Source organism: Harmonia axyridis, chromosome 1, assembly GCF_914767665.1.
Source record: "Harmonia axyridis chromosome 1, icHarAxyr1.1, whole genome shotgun sequence".
Lineage (NCBI taxonomy): Eukaryota > Metazoa > Arthropoda > Insecta > Coleoptera > Coccinellidae > Harmonia > Harmonia axyridis.
Genome location: NC_059501.1, coordinates 64891081 through 64912332, shown reverse-complemented (window position 1 = coordinate 64912332; position 21252 = coordinate 64891081). Strand labels below are relative to the sequence as shown.

Sequence of the window (21252 nt, the reverse complement as noted above, 5' to 3'; positions counted from 1 at the left end):
GTCGGTTCTGTCGTTACGAAAGATTATTTTTTAATTCATTTCTTGAATTTTCTATGGTTCTCTTCGAACAATCGACATGATTGACTGCGAATCTTGAAATGTTTATTTATCAGGAACTCTTTCTTCTCAAACATTTTGTTATATATTCAAGAGATACCTGCTATTTTGAGACTACTTTTAGTTTTCGATAGTACTTAATAATGAACGCCAATAGTTTCAAGAACTTGATTTGTAAATTAGTTTTGTAGCTACTACAAGATTCATCCAAGGGCGTAGAAATGGAGGGGTACTGGGGGTGGTTGCCCCTCCCAAGATTCTGAAAATATAAAATTTTAGAAATCTCGCAAAGACGAAAAACGAAAATTTCTCCATGAAATGAACCAGTCAGAAAAGATCGGACCCCTTTACGGTTTATGAGTTTATTATCGCTTTCGAGATGGGAACTTTTATTGCACTACGAGCTCGTCTTTGTCCGAGGTTTATTATTTTCCTATATTTATCCGCTTTCTCGGGATTGCCCTTTATATGCTATCTGTGATTTTTGCATTCGTCATCGGTATGAACTGAGTATTCGCATCGAAAAATTGTCTGGGCTGTAATGTACAATTTATTGTGTTTCATTCAAATTGCAATTTATTTGTGAAGACATCAGTTTTGAATTGACTATATGTGCAGGGTGTTCCTAAAATGGAGGTACAAATGAAAATGACAGATCATTTCAAGAAAAAAAGTCCTATAACATGAGTCCGCAACGCTTTGTTTTTGGGGATACAGATGTTCAAGTTCAAGTTTTTCTGGAAGGGTGTCCACTTCTTTCCTCCAGAATTATTTTTTGTAAACCACTGGTAGTTTAGAAAAATTAAAAAAAAATTCTGGTTCAGTAGTACACTTTTCGGTTTGTTGTAGTTTTGTCGTATCTATAATCGATTACGAGAAAAAAAAATTCAAACAGTTCAGAATTACTATAGTAATTCTCAGGAAAATTAAAATTATTATGAAGATCCAGTTATAAGTTTTAGTACTTATTTACCAACTCTGTAGCGAAGATTAATAAAGATTCGATAAACTGGTTTAGCATCACAAAAAAGGAGAACTACAAGAATCACCCTGTATCTCGAAAACAAAGCGTTTGCGTTTGCTTATGTTTATGTGCCATTTTATTTTTAAAACTAAGCGAGGAATCTCTTATTTTCCTTCGTAATTCCAATTCAGTAACACCCAGTATAAGATAAAAACAATCGAATTGGTAATAAAAAAAATTATTTCGAGTAATTTGGTTCAAACTTCGTTATAAAACCCCTTTTTCCCACATTATATGAGTTAACAATGTCGTCAAAAAATATTTTTTAGATTAGATTTTTAGATGGATTCATCAACCATAAAAATTAAAAAAAAAAAATCATCTACTGTTATTTTCAGGATTTCCTAATATCTTTGAAAGTGATACAAATGCAAACCTTTCATAAGTGGCTACTTGATGAATGTCATGGAGAAAAATTGAGTACGGTTCATATAATCGATGGAAAATCGAGTGTTAACCGAACAGAAGATGTTGAAGTTTACTTGTCTATAGAAGCAGGAGACAAAGAAAGACTCCTGCGAGAGCTCCAGAAACCGGTTATCTCCTTCACGCATTACCAATCTTCCATGACTCCCTTACAGCTGGCAGTATACTTGGGCCATCACGAACTCATAGCCCCTTTGATAGCACATGGTTGCAACATGAAGGGTGCAACTCTATGTCTCAGCGAATCGGAAAAATCTCTGCTATGTTTGCAAGAGCTAATGAAGTATAAAATAGATCTGGACGAACGAGACGACATGCAACGGACCCTTCTGTATATGACTATTGCCGACAATCCTGAAAAGTTTGATCTGATAGAAAAGCTCTTAGATATAGGATATGACATAAACAGTGAAGACTACACAGGGAGGAATATCTTGCATAGATTAGCTCTGAAGGATTTCTCGTCTCAGCCCTACCTGCGTATTGCGGAGTTGTTACTGGACCGAGGAATCAATATAAAGGCTAAAGATCCATATGGTCAGTATCCAGTGGAATCAGCAGCTAGCAGTACAAACCTGGCTTTATTGCGTCTACTTCTAAGACGAGGTGGAGAAATGGATTCAATTGGTTGGCCTACTGTTGCACACAGGTCGTTTAATTGTGAGAGGTATGAAAGTCTCAAGGTTATTATTAAGTTTTGCATTGTAAGGGAATTGCAAGGAAAAGCAGTGGACAACAGAGTTAAGAACTTTATAAAATCAGATCAGGTGAGCGAATATTACAAATTGTGCTTGGAAGAAGTAAACGCCCTGAAAGAGCAACAGATCTTCAACACCAAAGTGTCGTTTTACGATTTACTTTTCGCTCCTGTAAAAATCGTGGCGAATTACATGAAAAACAGACACGTATTGCTAGGAACCGAGAGAAATGCGATTGAGTCCTCCGAATTTCTTTATGATATTGAGGAAGCCCGGGAGAAGGCTTTGATTCGGAGAGATCTTGAGGATTCCTCGTCGCAAATGATCTTATATAATTTCAAATTACCCGAATTGTGCTCAGAGAGAATAACCCGTCATCTGGAGAACCAAGACTTGGAAAATTTCATAAGAAGTTGGAACCTTTGAAATTTCAACATATTATATTTGTGCTGTGCGATCTATACCCTGAAGAATACCAAAGAGAAAATTTCAGAACGATGAAATTTCGTTCAGAAAGTTGTTATGATTAAGAATTTGATCTTGAAAGGATATTTTTTACGTTCAAAAATAATACATTATTAATAAAAATATTCCTTTTTTTTATATGAATTCCATACTTTATTTCTGAAGGTATAATTACTTCTTCTCGAACCAAAATAGTTTTTGAGCATGAAGATGAAAAAATCAATTGCTTCTCGTCCATTTTTAATATTTGTAATATTTATTCAGTATTTTTATTTTTGTTTTATCCTTCATAAATGTGCTGTAAAGTGTATATAATATGTATAGAAAGTGCTGTATTTTTATCATTTTTTATCTTAAATTTTTAATTTATTACTGTTGTAATATAAATGAGAAAAATTAATAAATAATATAAATAATAATTTTTTTAATATCTTGATTTTCCGATAACTCCGAGAGAATGAACACAACCTTTCCAAGAGTATAATTTATTGACATGAAATTCGGGGCAAAACACGTTATAAACTTCTTGGGGAGAATCAGGTTTGAAGAATTTTGAGGATGAAATCAGACAAGCCACTCACATACTCGTATTGTGAATCTGCATAGCTGATACCTAAATAGGTGTATTAAAAGTTTTGAAATACAGGGTGATTCACCGGAATGGCCTATTAGACGTTTATGGAAAAAAAAATCTTAATTTTGAGCTGAAAATTTGCATATTGGGGTTTGAGACAATGATCTTTCTCCCTGAAATATTTTCAGATCTCTAAAACTTCCGGTTATACCGGAAACAGACTACTACTTCCTTATTTCAAATGGTACACCCAGTATATTATTGCATCATTAGATAGCTTTTTTGATGGCAATTTCGGCAATATGCCATACCTTTGGTAAAAAATCAACGGTTCATGAGTTATTGGGATTCTTATGAAAAAAAGAGTGGCGATGAGGACTCACATTTTTTCGAATATTTCAACAAAAAAAGCTTTTTTCGAAATTTTTTTTCTTTTTCGATTCCGCGAATAAGTAGTATTATAAGACTGTTTTCAGCTTGGATCAAAAATGTACAGGGTGTTTATTAGAGAATCATGAACTTGGACAACTCAAATTCATCAAAACTCAAGATTTTCAAATTGAAACCTATATTTTTCATTATTTCACTCGATTCTACGTGCAAAAATAGTGGGGGTTACCTAAGCAAACCCTTTATCTAACTAAAATGAATACTTCAAGAGTTATCGGGGAAGAACTTCAAATGAGGAAAAACGGCTATTTACAACTGTATTAATAACTGTCTGTTACTTTCGGAAAACACAGAAAGAAACTAAAATTCTAAGTTTGGATAACTAAATTTTACATTTCATGAATTTTAATTAATTTTTCGTTGGGATTGTTGAGAAATGCATAAACCAATATAATTTTCAATTACGAATAATTCATTACAATTCTTGATATGTCAAATTAAGTTATGAAAACATCGAATTTTAGTTTCCTTCTGTGTTTTTCGGAAATCGCAGACTACTCCACACAGTTATAAATAGCGGTTTTTCCTCATTTGAAGTTCTGCCCCGATAACTCTTGAAGAATTCATCTTAGGTATAGGGTTCGCTTAAGTAACCCCCACTATTTTTGTACGTAGAATCGACTGATATAATAAAAAATATAGGTTCTAATTTGAAAATCTTGAGTTTTGATGAATTTGAGTTGTTCAAGTTCATGATCCTCTTATAAACACCCTGTACATTTTTGGCCCAAATCGCAAACCTATAATATCACGTATTTGCGGAATCGGAAAAGAAAAAAATTTCTTTGGAAAAAGCTCTTTCTGCGGTAATATTAAAAAAAAAGTGAGTCCTCATCGCCACCTTTTTTTTATAAGAATCCCAATAACTCATAACCGTCGAGTTTTTCCCAAGGTATGGCATATTGCCGAAATTGCCATCAAAAAAGCTATATAATGATGCAATAATATACTGGGTGTACCAATTAAAATAAGGAAGTAGAAGTCTGTTTCCGGTATAACCGGAAGTTGTAGAGATCTGAAAATATTTTAGGGAGAAAGATCATTGTCTCAAACCCCAATATGCAAATTTTCAGCTGAGAATTATGATTAGTTTTTCATAAACGTCTGATTGGCCATCCCGGTAAATCACCCTGTATACTAGTGAACATTGGGATGATCTAATTATATATCTCATTGCGGCAACATTTTCCACTGCCACAAAACGTGGGAATTCATTCCCAGAAAACTTTATAGTTGTTGATGGATCGTTGTCGAATTTTGTCATCATCAGATTGTGACAAAACAAAAAATTGATTTTCTGATGAATGTGTTTTTTCTAATTATTTTTCTTTAAGAAAGCATTGATCTTGTTTTTGAATATGGAAGATTCAGCAACCGTTTTTTTTGTATTAAACTATGAAGTTTCCATAGTTTCCAAGAAAACTTCCGTATTATGGAAGGAGAGATTTTTTTATTCCACTTTTGAAGAAACAAAAAATATCAAACTCAGATGATAATTTGTGGATGCATTTGAAGTATTTTAAACATGAACAACCCCATGAAGAGGGTCATAAGAGAGGCCAATCGTGTATTTATTCCACATATCAATCTTCCAGCTGAAAAATATTTTGAATCTTTGTAACAGTGTTAATATTAATCCTTTTTATGAATTTATTCTTTATTTCTCTCTCACTTTTAATGTAAAATGGCTTGTCCGTGAGTTGTAAATAAATAAATAAATAAATATTCTTTTCAAACATTTTTTTTCATTCTTGGAAAACTTTCTCCTTTTTCTTTATCATTTTCCTTTTGACATTGTATTCTGTATGTGAAGGAGGTTTTTGTCATATTTCGCTGCACCTTCTTTCGAAAACTTCGGAATTAGTATTTCAGATCTTCCATTTGCCAATTAATTTTTGAATGAGCTATTCCGATATTCCAATACTTATTTTGTGTCTTCTAACAAATTTAAATATTGAATAATGAATGAATAAATTTATATTGTTTACATTAAAAAAAATTTTAGTTTGTATCCTAATTTCAAAACTAATTACAATAATTTTTTTTTTAACTAGTGGATTCTACAGAGAAAAAGCGTCTGAGAATATTTTTGGTTCTTCATTTTCATAGAACCAGATATAAATGAGTTATGAGAACTTTTCATTTCAAGCCATTTTCCAATTATCTCTTGAGGCTTGAAAACAGTTGAATTTAAAAGGTTGTGGATCTCAACAAACTAATTCTCTCAAAAATCGTGCCCGAAAATGTGCCATTAATTTGTTCTAGCTCAAAGGGATTCTGAGATCCCTCACTACAAAACTATTTTGGAACACCCAATACAGAATAACAAAATTTTCAACAAAAGTATTTTTGTCTACAGTTAGGTACTCTATTTTTATCGCCTACTCTATTTTTTTTGTATGTACCTACAGATATTATTCATATGGCTGAAGAACACTAAATTAATGATTGATATTAGAAAAAGATGGTTGATGAGTTATGAAAAGAATATTAAACAAAATCAGTGGTGTAACTAGAGTTGACTTAAGGAGGGGGAGGTTTAATAAAACTTTGAAAAAGCAAAATTTTTCAATTGTTAAAAAAAATGTTACAATTTCATCAATAATACAGGCCAACACACATTTTGGTGCCTGCGATTTTTCAACTGTTCCTGAGTAATTTTTGGATGCAGAATGTAAAAAAGTTCGCAGATTTTGTCTATCAGATCTAGTTTTTGAGATTTCTTAAAAAATTGTGTATATAATTTACGTTATAACTGTTATAATATATAATATTACTATTGACAGATAAAAAAAACAAAGACACATGGATTTAAGTATTTATTGCAAAAACTTAATTTACATAATTACATTAGTCACTAATCACATAAAAATTTTCTTTTATACGATTTTCTAGAATGGAGTTTACTAGGGCAGTCTCGCTGAAGGCTCCAGCAGTAGTCCGCCATCATGTGGCTATCCCATCGTCCTTGATAACGATTTTCCATAGTTTTAATATCCTAGTGGAATCTTTCCCCCTGTTCTTCACTACAATCACATAAGTTTTCTGGAAAACGATCTAGGTGGCTGTGGAGGTAGTGAACTTTTATACTCATGTTACAGCCGAGAATATTAAAATTTGAAAGCATAGTTTCCACTAATTCTACGTAATTCTCTGCTTTATGATTGCCAAGAAAATTTTGTACTACTTGAACAAATGAACTCCAAGCGTTAGATTCAGTCTCGTTCATTGATGTGGTGAATTGTGGATCTTTAACAAGTTGCCTTATTTGAGGACCATCAAATATACCAGTTTTTAGTTTTTCCGTGCTAATGCCAGGAAATTTACGTGACAAATACCCAAAACAATTTCCATCTCGATTTAAGGCCTTCACAAATTGCTTCATTAGGCCTAGCTTGATATGCAAGGGCGGAAGTAAGATTTTTTCTCTTGAAAAACGATAACAATGATGGTTGCAAACGTCAGTATTCGTGCCACCAAAGAGGGCACACGAATTCTGACGTTTGCAACCATCATTGTTATCGAATTCGATTGAGTAGTATCCACGACTACTATGCGTGTAACTTCGAAGCTCTAGACCAAACAGTCATCTGTAATAATGTTACTTCTGTAAGGCAAGGACCTTGGATGGATGAACTAAGTTCATTGGGAATAGAAATTTCAGATACAAAAGATGGCCCCGTTGATATTTTAATTGGAGCTGATATTGCTGGAAAGTTATTCACTGGAAAACGTCATGAACTCAAATGTGGACTTGTGGCATTGCATACGCTATTGGGATGGACAATCATGGGCAAAGTTACTTCGAATGAGCAATCTTTAAATTCCTCAATGCTGGTTGTTACTTCTATGTTGAGTAGAGACTTGGACCCTACCGACTTATGGAATCGAGTGAAAGAAATTCGTAATTTAACGAATAAGGAAGCGTGGTTTCACGTTCCAGATCATTTCTACCCAGCCGACCTACCTTCTCGTGGATGTTCTCCTAAGCAATTAGTTGAGTCGAGATGGTGGGAGGGTCCGGAATGGCTAAAAAAATCCCCTGAACAATGGCCTTCTCAAAATTATTCTGTCGAAGAAAATGTTATCAATACTGAAAAAAGAAAGTGTGTGACTTCTTCAATGTTATTTTCAAACCAATGTTCTTCATGGTTTTACGAGCGTTTTTCAGGATTCGAAAAAATCGTGAGGATATTGAGTTGGATACGAAGATTCATTTTCAACTCTCTTAACCGAAATGAAAAGAAAAGAGGTCCATTGTCACTGGCAGAGCTGATTTCGTCCGAAAACTGCATCATAAAGTTTATTCAAGAAGAGGCATTTGAGGGACTGAATGATCCCAAACTGAAAACTTTATGTGCTTTTATTGATAATGATGGAATAATACGACTTTCAACGAAAATTTCTGCCCGAGAAGATTCGCGAGATTTCCGTTTCCCAGCTGTTTTACCCAGCAAGCATCCAGTAGTCGATAAAATTGCTCATGAACAACATGTGAAAGCTTCCCATGTTGGTGTACAGGGCCTGCTGAGAGAAAGATTTTGGATACTTAAAGGAAGAAAAACACTTAGATCAATCGTTACAAAATGTGTTGTATGCAGACGATACAATGGAAAATCATCCGAAGTTTCACCGATACCTTTGCCAAGAGATAGAGTGAGAGATGCAAATGTATTCGAAGTCGCAGGTGTAGATCTTGCCGGTCCACTTGGCTTGGATTGGCCACTGGCTCGAATAGAAGAAATGATTCCAGGGCGAGATGGTAAAATTCGAGTAGTTCGCCTGAAAACAGCTACGGGGTCATTATTGAGACCAGTGCAAAGAATTTATCCCCTAGAAATCAATAGTCGGGATAACGAAATAGATTTCCATGCTCTAAACAAAATAGGACAAGAAAAAATGAAAGAAGAGAAAGGAACGAAAAGGGACAGAGAACCAGAAGAACAGAAAAATGAAAAAGATGACAAACCCGCACATGAGAAAAAACCTGAGATCACAAGATACGGGAGAATTGTCAAACCCCCATCGAAGTATACAGGGTGATTTGGAATTGAGTTACTCCTCTGATGTTTTGTAACTCAAGGTGGGAGTATGTTGGAGAAACTCTGTATCTAAGATATCTAAGAAACATAATTTTTTTTCGAAGAAATTATATTTTGATGTTGTCAGTTTTGTGAATATATTTTACGAGACAATAGTTATTTGAAGCCTCCTTTGGAATCATATTTGTTTACCATTCTCCATATTAGACGTCTTTGTTCACCGGGTAGGTGTTCTTTGGAGACGAAACACCCAGTGCTCATTTTTAGCTCTGCTGTCCCAAAGGCACAGAAAACAAGGATATTTTGTATAACCACTCTGCTGTCCAAGGAGGAAGTTAACCATTTTTAAATCAACACAAAATGACCACTGATGTTCTTCGTATTTAATTTTTCTCAGAACTAATGCTATTGTTTCATATTCTTCCTTCATGGTAGTAGAATGACCAATAGGAATTGAGCCATATTTGTTACCGTTATGTAAAAGAACACATTTTAAACTACGTTTTGAACTGTCAATAAAAAGGCGCCAATCATCTGGAGTGTATTCAGGCAAATCCATTTTTTCTAAGAGCCTTTTTATATTGTTACAGAATACCAAGTCATTTTCCTGAGTGAAAAAAGGCAGCAGATCCTCATATCTTTTACGATAAAATGTAATATTAGTACCTCGACAAAGTAGATTTTTTTCTTTTGATCTGGATGCAAGTAATTCAGCGGATTCCTTTGAGAGATTCAGGTCTCTTATAAGATCGTTTAGTTCTTCTTGATTGAAACACTGCGGAGTTGCTAAATCTGCTTCAAAATCGCTATCGTTTTCTGATTCCAATTCCAGGTATCCATTTGGCTAATTAGATTCTGGGAAATTTCATTTTGACGATTAAGTACATATTTATCTCTTTATTTGTTGTCCTTTATCAGAAAAAAATATATCATTTAACCTGTAACGTGTATCTCAAAAACTAGAGCTGATAGAAAAAATCTGGTGGCATTTTTGGAATCAGCACATTAAAAACATCTAAAATCAGATGTTAGATTTCTGGCACCAAATTTTTTTTTTCATTTTGTTGGCCTGTGTAATCAATAAGGGGTTATGTCCACAGTAACCCCCCTCATTACAACTATAAACAAGATTGCTCACGATGAAAACAACCATCAATTACTCATGATTCCAAAAAGTACCTACTTCCGTCAAGTAAGAACCAATGCATCAATTAAATACAATACTTCACTAACATTATTGTATTCAATTACAATATTTCATATTACATTTTTCAATAAAACTGGAGTTATTTTAAATGAAAAGACTTTGGTGATCTAGCTATTTTTTGACTCTACAAATTAAAATCTAATCATCAGTATAAAACTTGCAAGAAATTTAATAGTACGATTAAAATTCAAAATCCATAATCTGTCAATTTTCGTAACAGACACACCAACTGCCAAGATACAATACAAAAGTCGCTATGAGATATTGTCTGAATTTTTCATTGAATTTCGACAATATTTCATAAAATTTGACTGAAATAGAGAAAATTTCGTCTAATACTCGTTGCAGAAGACAATTCCAACACGCATTCGTGTTGGAATAGGAGCCCATTCTGCAACTTGTTTTAGAATATACTATTACACACTGTTTCTCCTCCAAAACATTCAGCAATTGATGGTGCTGCGGAAAATGTTGTAAGGACATTAATAGATAAAGTAGGAAAAATGTTGAAATCTGGAAAAAATATTAAATATGCAATTGATTTTGTAACGGTTCGAAATTATTTTCGTGTCAAACATATATAAATGGTTCATTTTGAAAGCAAAAAAGATTTTCCTCTTCTCTTCCTCAGTCCATCTTGCGGGAATAATTGAAATCAATTAATAAATATGCAGAAATATATTTCATCAATATGAGTAACAATATGAATAAAAGACAGGTGGCGATCGGTGTCCATGGCTCTCTTAATTCTTATCTGATCGGTAGTCGATAAGAAAGATTCCAGATTTTTCATATCGTATTTCGTTGTTGACCTGAAAAGGATTTGTCAATTAGAAATTTAAAATTACCGTTTTAAAACAGAAATTATTGTCGTTTCGTTCAGTAACACTCAGATTCTGTCCAAATTCATAAAAACCCTTTATATATTAAAAGGTGAGTCTCGTAAGACTATTATGTTTTTTGTAACATGTGAGAATTGTAATTTTTAGGGTTCCTACCGGAGGTTTAGGAATTATCGATCTATTACCATAAAGTTTCGATTACGAAATCTACGTCAGGACTGTTGATTTTACTTACCTGATTGTATCAATCATCATATATGTACTTGTAGAATTCCTGGAACTGCTGCTACCGCCATTTTGTTTCGTTCGTTCTTCTAACATCAAGGTCAGTATTACACAAAACTGTGATAACTTTTAACTGCGAATTCCTGAACATTAAGGAAAAGTTTGGTGTACTTATTTCAAAACTGAGTGTGTGATTTATTTACGTGCCTTCTCGAAGAAATTACTAACCCTATATGAACATTAGACTATTTTTTGCCAGAATATCAACGTTTCATTAATTCATTGTCACCTAAATAATAAACCATACATAACTGTTTGTTTCTTGATTTTCAAACAGTTTAATATTCTTAGTTAATTTGAGCTGATTCAAGTGGCGCCCATTTTTCATAGTTAAAATATTGTAGTGTCTCAAAAATTATAAACCCACGACCTAAATGCTCTCTGGCGAACAGCTGCCGTTCGCATTGATGTAACGTAGTGAAAATTACGTGACAATTTTTTTTTATTCGATTATAGATGAGTCAAATATTCTGCATCGGAAAAAGCAGTTACCAACGTATGGAAAAGGATTCAAAACAAAATTCTATTTTCTGAGAAGTTCAAAACATCAATCAATAACTAACATCTGCAGAAATAAATTTCGAGTAGGAGTATTATCGTGGTTGATGATTTTTCAACTTCATCTCGAAGTATTCTGTGAAAGGAATAATTATTGATCAATTGAATCCAGTTAAATTTCGTTTTGAAACGGATTCAGGTTTTATTATAATAATATTATAATAAATGAGTGTATTCAAATATATTTATATTAGTAGAAGTTCAAATTAAACTCAGAAAATGAACCGTGGGTACCTTCTAGAATAATTATACACTGATTATCGCTAAATATTCCTATAAGATTCCCCACAAACATAAAAAAATAAAACATGTGAGAACAAAATTAAGAATTTTTTTATTGAAATGAATCTAATTGTAAATAATTCATGTAAATATAGTAGGTAAATATCATTATTGACAGGAAAGAACTCAGTTTATGTCGGCATATTTCGATCTCATGTTTTCTTATCTATTTCATACACATGTAGATACATATAGTTTAGTTGATGCCAAGTAGCCGATATAATAACGTCTTTATTTGATATATTTGATTAATCTTATAAATGGATTGACAATATTTCTTCTTTCATTTCGTGAAGATACAACACATAAGAACAGATCCAACCAAGTTGAGATTTCTCAGGTAACTATCTAATAACAATTTTACGTTTTATTCAAAATTTTGATGTCATCTGAATTATAGGAAATAAAAATTTCGCTATAGTTAATAGTTATTTATGATATAAATGCAGAAGGAGGCATTGATATTGATATTCTTCCACGAGTTGAAATTCGCAAGTTTTTGTATGAAAAAGTGTTAGAATGAGCCTTCTGTACGAGTATTAGGTATACATTATTTTTTCTAACTCAATGAATTTTTAATTGAATTAATGGAATATTCCCATAAATATCGTTTAGTGATTTTTGCAAAATGTGGGTTGGCAGAACAGTTTTCTGAATCACAAATTTGACCTATAATAGATAAATCCATGACAGGACAGTTCCGAGTACTAACCATGTAATAGTGAAATATAACTATGAAATCTGTGTGAAGCTGAGGTATTACCTACCACTCGATTTTGTTCTACAAGGTATTGTAAAATGAACGAATTTTCCACAGAAGAGAAAAGAAATACCCAATATTTTTATTAATGAAGATACAATCGGATTGAGATTTTCGTTTTTTCACATTTCAATTGAAATAAAATTTTGCTGCTTGAAATGAATATTTTTTCAATAGGCGCATAAATGAAGATCGCTCACAAGCTTTTAAATTCCCTTCATAGTTCTTCTCTTTATATTATGGATAACAAATATATGGGTGAAATTTAATGATGTATATATTCCTTTTTGTATTATATGTTGACGCATAAATTAGAAAAACCTGTAAGTACACATAAAACAAATTCAATTTGTTGTATCTATATCACATTGTTACAAACTTCAAATATATATTTATACACTGTGTCCGTAAAGTATGAAACAAATTCATTTTTAGAATTTTTAACAGACCATTTTGAGAAATAATCCTGAAACCCGTCGATTTTTGATTGTAATTTACCGTATTTTGAAATAATAATCTAAGATACAGGTTGAATTACTTTCGAGTAATGACGTCGCCGTCATTTTTTCTAAATGGAACACCCCCATTTCGTCTCAATTTTCCGATTACTCTAGCTGAGATGATTCCACAAATGTATCACATGTTGATTCCAATTGGTACAGGGTAGACAAAAATAATAAATTAAATCTAAGCAATAATTAAAACATTCACGAATACCAAAAATATTGTAGTACTAAACTGTCATTGAACACCAATAAATTACTAAACAAATAATGACATTTCACAAAAAACTAGACGGCTATGTTTTTTTTAAATTGATAAAAATAATTTCTTTCATATTCTGTCTGCTAGACCACAAGTACCAAACATGTTTGGAAACAGCTCATTTTCATTAATCTAAAAATGTAACCAACTACAACCGCTAGACAATAAGTATTTTCGATAATATGGTTAATTTAACTAATAAAAATTTTACGCGTTACTTCATGAGCACACACAAAACTATTGTATTGTTGGAATCAACATGTGATACATTTTTGGAATCAGCTCAGCTAGAGTAATCCGAACATTGAGATAAAATGGGGGTGTTCCATTTAAAAAGAATGACGGTGACGTCATTACTTGAAAGTAATTCACCCTGTATATTAGATTATTATTTTAAAATACAGTAAATTCAAATCGAAAATCGACGTGTTTCAGGATTATTCCTTAAAATGGTCTGTTTAGCTGAAAATGAATTTGTTCCATACTTTACGGACACTGGTATATGGTTAAGTCGCATCACCAGGGGGCCAAGATTTCTCTTCGAGTTACGTATAGTTCGACTTAGGTGTATTTCGAGATAGACAGATCAATCTTGATTAAATTTGACTTACAGAGGTTAAGTATGAGAAATAGAGGTAAACCTTAGACTATACAGAGTGTCCACTTTTTAATGGGGTTGTATTGGTAACTTAAAAACCATAAGAGTTAGAAGGTCGGTCAAATAGAAAAAAGTTGCATGCATAAAAGCATTGTCCAGCAGTCCAAACAAATCAAGATTATCAGGGCCGGTTATTGAGATATCATAAGAAAAGTAAATTTTGTCATTTTGATTTTTCTTTTTTTCCCACTTTATTTAAAATATTATCAAAAAATGTTAAAGGAATTTTTATTCGACAGAAATTTATCCTCAATTTGACGTAATCAGATTTCGTATACAACGTTTCGTACTCTCTGGGCCAACCTCAACCTCATTTTTTTCAATACGGACCTGTATATTTTATGACACTTCTCGAAATAACTTTAAACGCTGAATTCAACGATATATCATACAATGTCATCCAAAATTGATTTTCAGGTGATTTTGACTGTTGTCCAAATTTACTGGTGTGCATGTAAGAAAAACAAGTCTATCAACGATATCAATGTTCTGAACCAAATTCAATTGAACCCAGAAAAAAATCGAGAACTGTGGCCAGTGAATGGAATTTATCAAAAACAACTGTTAATAAAATAGTCAAAAGACGCGAATATAGTGATTTTGAATTTGAATACCAAGCCTCGCAAAAATTATATCGTAATGATCTCAAAAAAAAGTTCGATTCAGTAATTTGTTTCAACGGAACAAATGACGAATCCAACAATAGTGATTCCTCGCGAGAAGATTGAGAATGTATTGGAAGGTATTCAAGGTGACGAAACAAGCAAATGTATAAGAAGTATGGGTTCCAGAACCGTGAAGTGCATTTTACCAAATGGTGGACATTTCGATTTTCGAACACTTACTTCATTAAGTTTCATTTACTTTCGACCATTTGATTTTTCTTTCATTAAATTATACTTTCGTTAAATTATTATGAATTGAAATATGTAAATAATTATTACTGGTTTCTTGCTTTGATTCTGATATGTTCCATTTAGTTCAAGATGGGTAAGTTGATTTTCTTATCGAAATGCATTGCATGTTAATTAAACTAAAGGTACTTAAATGTAATACAGATCCGACCCAAAAAAAATTGGACAAGGGTCAAAATCACCTGAAAATCATTAATCAATTTTGAATGACATTGTATGATATATCGTTGAATTCAGCGTTAGAAGTTATTTCGAAAAGTGTCATAAAATATGCAGGACCGTATTGAACAAAATGAGGTTGAGGTTGGCCCAGAGAGTACGAAACGTTGGATACGAAATCTGATTACGTAAAATTGAGAATAATTTACTGTCGAATAAAAAATCCCTGTAACATTTTTTGATATGATATTTGAAATAAATTGGGAAAAAAAGAAAAATCAAAATGACAAAATTTACTTTTCTTATGATATCTCAATAACCGGCCCTGATAATCCAGATTTTTTTGAACTGCTTGACAATGCTTCTATGAATGCAACTTTTTCTCCATTTGACCGACCTTCCAACTCTTATGGTTTAAAAGTTACCAATACAATCTCATTGGCTTTGGTCTCTTCGACTAAGCTTAAGAACAAGGAAAATAATTCGTGTTATCAAGGATTTCGAGTTAACGAGAGTCGGCTTTACCTACTTCTGAGAACTCATTGGGTAAAATTTAATCACAATTTACTCTTTCAGGAAGGAAGTGCTATTCAATGTTCATCGACTCTAGACTGCCAAGATGACAAATTAATATGGTTTAACTCAAAAGATATTATTACGCGAATTCCAGAAGAGATTGTTGAAATTATTGATTTTACTCTATAATAACATGGTGTTGAACTTAACATTAGTGTGAAGGAATTTCTAGTGAACAATGTTAAACAGTGTTAAAGCCCATGGTTTCAAGTTCCAAAAATGAATTTCAATAAGTATGTGGGTAAGTATCTACTTTTCACAGATTTTTCACTTGTCGCATCGTTTTAATCTAACTATTATTCGGATTTCCATGCAGAAAATGATTATTCACCCCAGTTACAATGCTGGCAAAACAAAATATGTAGGGAATTCCATAACCTGTAAAAACTAATATCTTGAAATTCGCTAACTCAGATGTCTTTGTTATAATTCAATTTCATATTATAAGAGATAAAGGAACTGCTTTATTAATCTATTTATTATATAAATAACCCCTACTTGACTTGAAATCAAGTCAAGTTGAAGTCAAGTGGTAGTTTCTCAATGTCAAGTCAAGTATTTATTTATCAAGTACGTACTTGAATTCTATCAAACTACAAACTAATTGATTAGCTGAAGTACAATAGTTCATGACTCTTTGATTACAATGCTGAATTACTATTAGTCAAAGCTTAATGATTGAAAAATTCAATATCGAAATTACATGAGACAAATTGATGAAAAAAGAAAAGTGAATTACTTCGTTAATGATAATTATAAAAAAATTATAAGTGATATTTGTCTTTTCCAACCTCCGCAATCCGCACACTGACCACGGTACATGAAAAAGAAGAAGTTCTTCTGTCTCTCCGCCATTTTAGTTCTCCTAAATCTGACAATCTGTTCTGTATCCTAACCTAACAATTATCAAATTCAATTAAGATTTCATTTTTCTGGGTGTCTGTAAAAGTCGCCTCTTTTTTCTAAATATGAGAACTTATAAAACGATTTCACTATTAATTAATAATCTAACAAAACCAGATTAGCACCAATAAGTCTGAAGTCCTTATCATACCCCAGTTTCTGTAAAAAAGCGTTTTACATAGCCTCAACTCATATTTACACCTGAAATTATTATAATGACCCCATTTGCAGAAACATCAACAAATGAAAAATATGAAAATGGATTACATAAACATTCAAGAAATTTACCTATTAGTTCCTTCGAAGTATTTCTCTGCTTTTAAGCGCTGTGGGGACATTGAACTTCTAGGAACTGCAATATATATTTCTGCGTGGTGAAATACTTTTACTGCAATTCTTAAAAGCACTGCCATTTGGAAGGTATGATCTATTCTTTTGTCAATCTGGCATTTTTTGCAGTAGTTTTTAAACAATATTTTGTTTAGTACTTATGTTATTATTACTAACTGATACAGTTCACTATGGAATGCTAAATATCTGGACCAAATCCTGCTGAGGAAAAGTATGCATTAACTTCTTTAATGTTGATAATAATTGGTCCTCCCTATTTAATTTTTCCAAAGTCCAAGTTTGTGAATAATTGATTTTCAAATCTCCTATTAATACAAGAATACTGTCAGAAACTGATACATTTGGCAAGAGATGGCCTTATAAATCAAATATGTTCTAGTTTTTTAAAGCGTTAGTCAGACTGTAGTTCCTATGTTTAAATGGACACTTTACTTTGACTGCATAAAAATCATCTGGGAAGCCCCAAGAAATCCATTTGATTGTAGCTAGTGTCCTACAGGCATAACCTTATGAGAGTATAACTGAAATTAGTGATTGCTGCTGCTTTATTCCCTTCTCCCCCATTTCACGGCTAATACTGACGACAGATCAAAACTATCGAGCAACCTTTTGAACAGTGATGGAGGGAATCTATATATTTTTTCCGCAGCCAATGCCACTCCAAAGTTGCTAGTAGATAATATAAGCCAGTTTTCATTTTTTGATGACAGTTTCAAGGCAAATTTATATTATTCTTTCAGCAGTTAACTGGCACTTAATGAAATAAATCTTACGGTATTAATTGTTGCCAATTTCTGATTGAAATTTTCCTTATTTCTTTCTGGGATTTGTTCGGAAATGGCATTGTTGATTCAAGAAATAGGTCACGAATAGTAACTAATCACCCACAGATGATGTACTTTAAGGAGCCCTATCACATTCTTTGTCAGTCACACTTATATTATGATCTACATAAATAAATATTATTATGGCAGCTGTATGGTGACTGCCAAACACCTGAGACAAGTGTACGTTACCGTTAAAATTTTTTATACATTGCTACATTGTTTGTATCTATTTCTTATAAATGGTACAATTCAATTTTATCTTTACCTCTACATTAATTTGAGTTCATACTACGTGCTCACTTGCCTTTCAATACAGCTTTTTATCCACTCTGGTGTACATTCTCACCCCTTTGGAACCAATAAGTATCATCTTAACAAAAATTTGCTACTGTGGTCGTTAACGATTCATGTTTATCTCACAAAAATAAAACACATGTTAAGGTTATTCTTTCTTGATTTTGCACTAATCTTCCTACCACGGTACAATTTTTCAATCTTTGCATCACTAAAATTGAATTAATGGGTGAATGGCAGTGGAATCTTTCAAATATTCTGCTTCTTCTGGAATGTGTTTCTGCTCAAGGTTGATGATTTTATTTGTTCCTAAATCTTTTAATTGAACTGTAAGAGAGTATGTATGCACATTCGCAAATATTGTGTAATCAATTATTAATCTGCATAATGGATTTGAAGAAATTATCGAGCTTGCTTTTGCGTTTTCAGAATTTATTTTATTTCCATATTTTTTAAGGATGTTTCTAGTTGTATCTGTATTTTTTAGTCATTACTTGCTTTTGCAAAGATGCATGTTGTGAGGTTACTAAAGGAGCATTGGCCTCTTACTAGTTTTTGAGTAGAGTAGATAATTTGAATATCTATCTGGCATTATTCTGTCCACAATTATTTTTTCAATCCTGATATATGTATTCTGTAGGTGGTATCACGGTTTTCATTTGGATATTTGGTATAGAATGAATGCTTAGGTAAATATAAGGATTCTGACATAGAAGAGGTATATGCAATGAACATGCAATAGTTTTTCCAATATACTTATGTATATTACTCCAATTCTTGAAAATTCAGGTTTTTTAAATACATTTTAACAGATCTTTTTGATTAATGAGTCATTAATTATTTCTGTAAGTTCTTGAACGAATATAATTAATAAGTTAGTGATACCATCAAAGCTAATGTAATAGTTCTTTGAATTTTTTTCATGATTGATATTAATTGTTGTAATAGATAAATATTCTAATCAATTAACTGTAGTTTATTCATTCATCATTGTTTTTTATGAAGGGCTTTGAAAGTATATTCACACACACAGGGCTTCGATCTGTATATTTTTGAGATCAATGATGTATCTATTGCTTATATGGAAGTAATTTCATCAGTTTGCTTTGAAATTCAATTTTTGCTTTTAAGTTTTGAATAGTGATTTCCATTAACTATTTATGTTTTTTAAGTCTTTCTATTCAGGATTACCAGTGATGAATAGCAGATCCAAGATATTCTAGCCAATATTCTGCCAAAGTAAATAATTTGCCCAAAGATGTTAAAAGCTAATTCCTATATAGCAGTAATTGAAATAAGAACAAAATTTTTGATAATGATATATAGTTCTTATAGTTTCTAGAACTTCCAATGAGAAAACCATTGTGATTAGATTCATTGATCTGTTAATATTTCTAGTATGCGCATATGCTTGACAATTAGTCTTTTATCGTATATCTTTGATTTTATATTCATTTATCGAAGAGATATTAACTTTATCATAGCTTGGGTCAGATTCATGAATCTTCACCCTTCTCTTAATTTTATGGATAAATAACGGATGAGTAAAATTTAATGACATATACTTCTAAGAATTCATTGTCTAGAATTATATCACAAATTTTTATTTCAGGAAAAGAAATGGGGATGTAATTGTGTAACTACTCTATACTTTTGAAAATCCCTGTCTTTGCCGTTCAATGTTCATCGACATCCGAATTATCAGGAGTGTTCAACCTTGGTTACAAGTTTCAAAAATGAAGCTGAATGAGTATGTGGGTAAGTACCTTCTTTTCACCAATTTTTCACTTGATTTTCTCGTCATTTTCATGTAACTATTATTCGGATTATATCACAGAAAATGATTAATAATTTGTGTCTCAAATTTCAATGCTTTTCTTATTACATTGAATATTTCATGTTGAGTTGTGGAGTTCCCAACACTGGAAGTAATGTTATTGGCCTGTAGTTTTCTATTTTACAGTGGACGCACTGTGTTAAAGTGGACGCACTATGTTTCCAAATATTTTGATGATTTTTGTGATTTGGCTTATCTTTAATTTATATTACTAATCGGTATTAAATAGAGTTAAAATAACTATTTGTAGAATATTGTGTTGATAGCATCATCCGAACCATAGAATATTCGAACAGAATATTCATGAATGAATGAACCAACAGATCCGACCTAGTTAAGATTTTCAAGTTAATATAAAACAACAATTTCAACAAGCTTTTTATACAATTTTTTGTATAGATCAAATCAAACAAAAAAATAATTATCTTCAATACCCTTTCTGCAAATTGATACAACGCGGTTTGAACTGAACGCCCCTCCAAAATACCATGCTGGGAAGCGTTAAAGACTTTACAATCATTTAAGAAATTACTCATAACATGCTCAAAAATTTTTGAGAAACTGGACAAAATACTTATTGATCTATATCTCTCAAAAGAATCTATGTCTCCATTTTTGTCTATAAGCTTTATTAATGCTAATTTCAAATTGAAGAAGTGATTTGTCCTTGGGTATATACTTTCTACTAGATCAGGCTATTTCTCTTTTATATCTTTTCATTCTTGTAGTGGATTTATCCATTTTTTATACTTCTGAAATAAGTAAAATGGATTAGATGAATATGACATAATTTAAATTGAACTAACCTGTACAAATCTTTAGGTTAAATGAAGTTCTATCAGGATCATTATTCCTCACGTTTCATACAAAATGAGCACTGCATATATATGGAATACTTCAGGTTGCCATTTCCCTCAAAGTATGATTAGCACTACAATAAGTTTTAGATGAAAGACATTTGCTAACATTTCTCAAATATTCTTACCAAACTCTTCTCATACTAATAATCCATATCTTTTCCTTGATTCTCACGATATTCTCTCAAAATTACAGGATATCTCCTTTCGTGGGAACCAGAAATGTAAAAAAAGCTAGTTTTTCTTATTATGATATGAATTGTGGCAACCAACTACACATCACTGAATTTGTGAATTTCTTGCAATAAATTATTTATAATAATAAAGTCCATACCTTCAGAATTCCTTTTCAATAGTGAAAATCGGATATGGAAAACTCAAAACTTCTTAGTATATTTAAAAAACTTAAATTTCTAACACCTCTTCAGCAGGGAAGACAGT

The 21252-nt window shown here is 32.0% G+C and overlaps 1 long non-coding RNA gene across 1 annotated transcript; it reads left to right on the top strand.

Annotated features, from left to right (window-relative positions):
- The first annotated feature begins 12100 nt into the window (after window positions 1-12100).
- LOC123670878 lies at window positions 12101-21030 on the top strand. Its single transcript, XR_006746009.1, has 4 exons — window positions 12101-12250; window positions 15743-15983; window positions 19730-19875; window positions 21008-21030. It is a non-coding gene; the product is annotated as an uncharacterized LOC123670878 (long non-coding RNA).
- The last annotated feature ends 222 nt before the right edge of the window (window positions 21031-21252 follow it).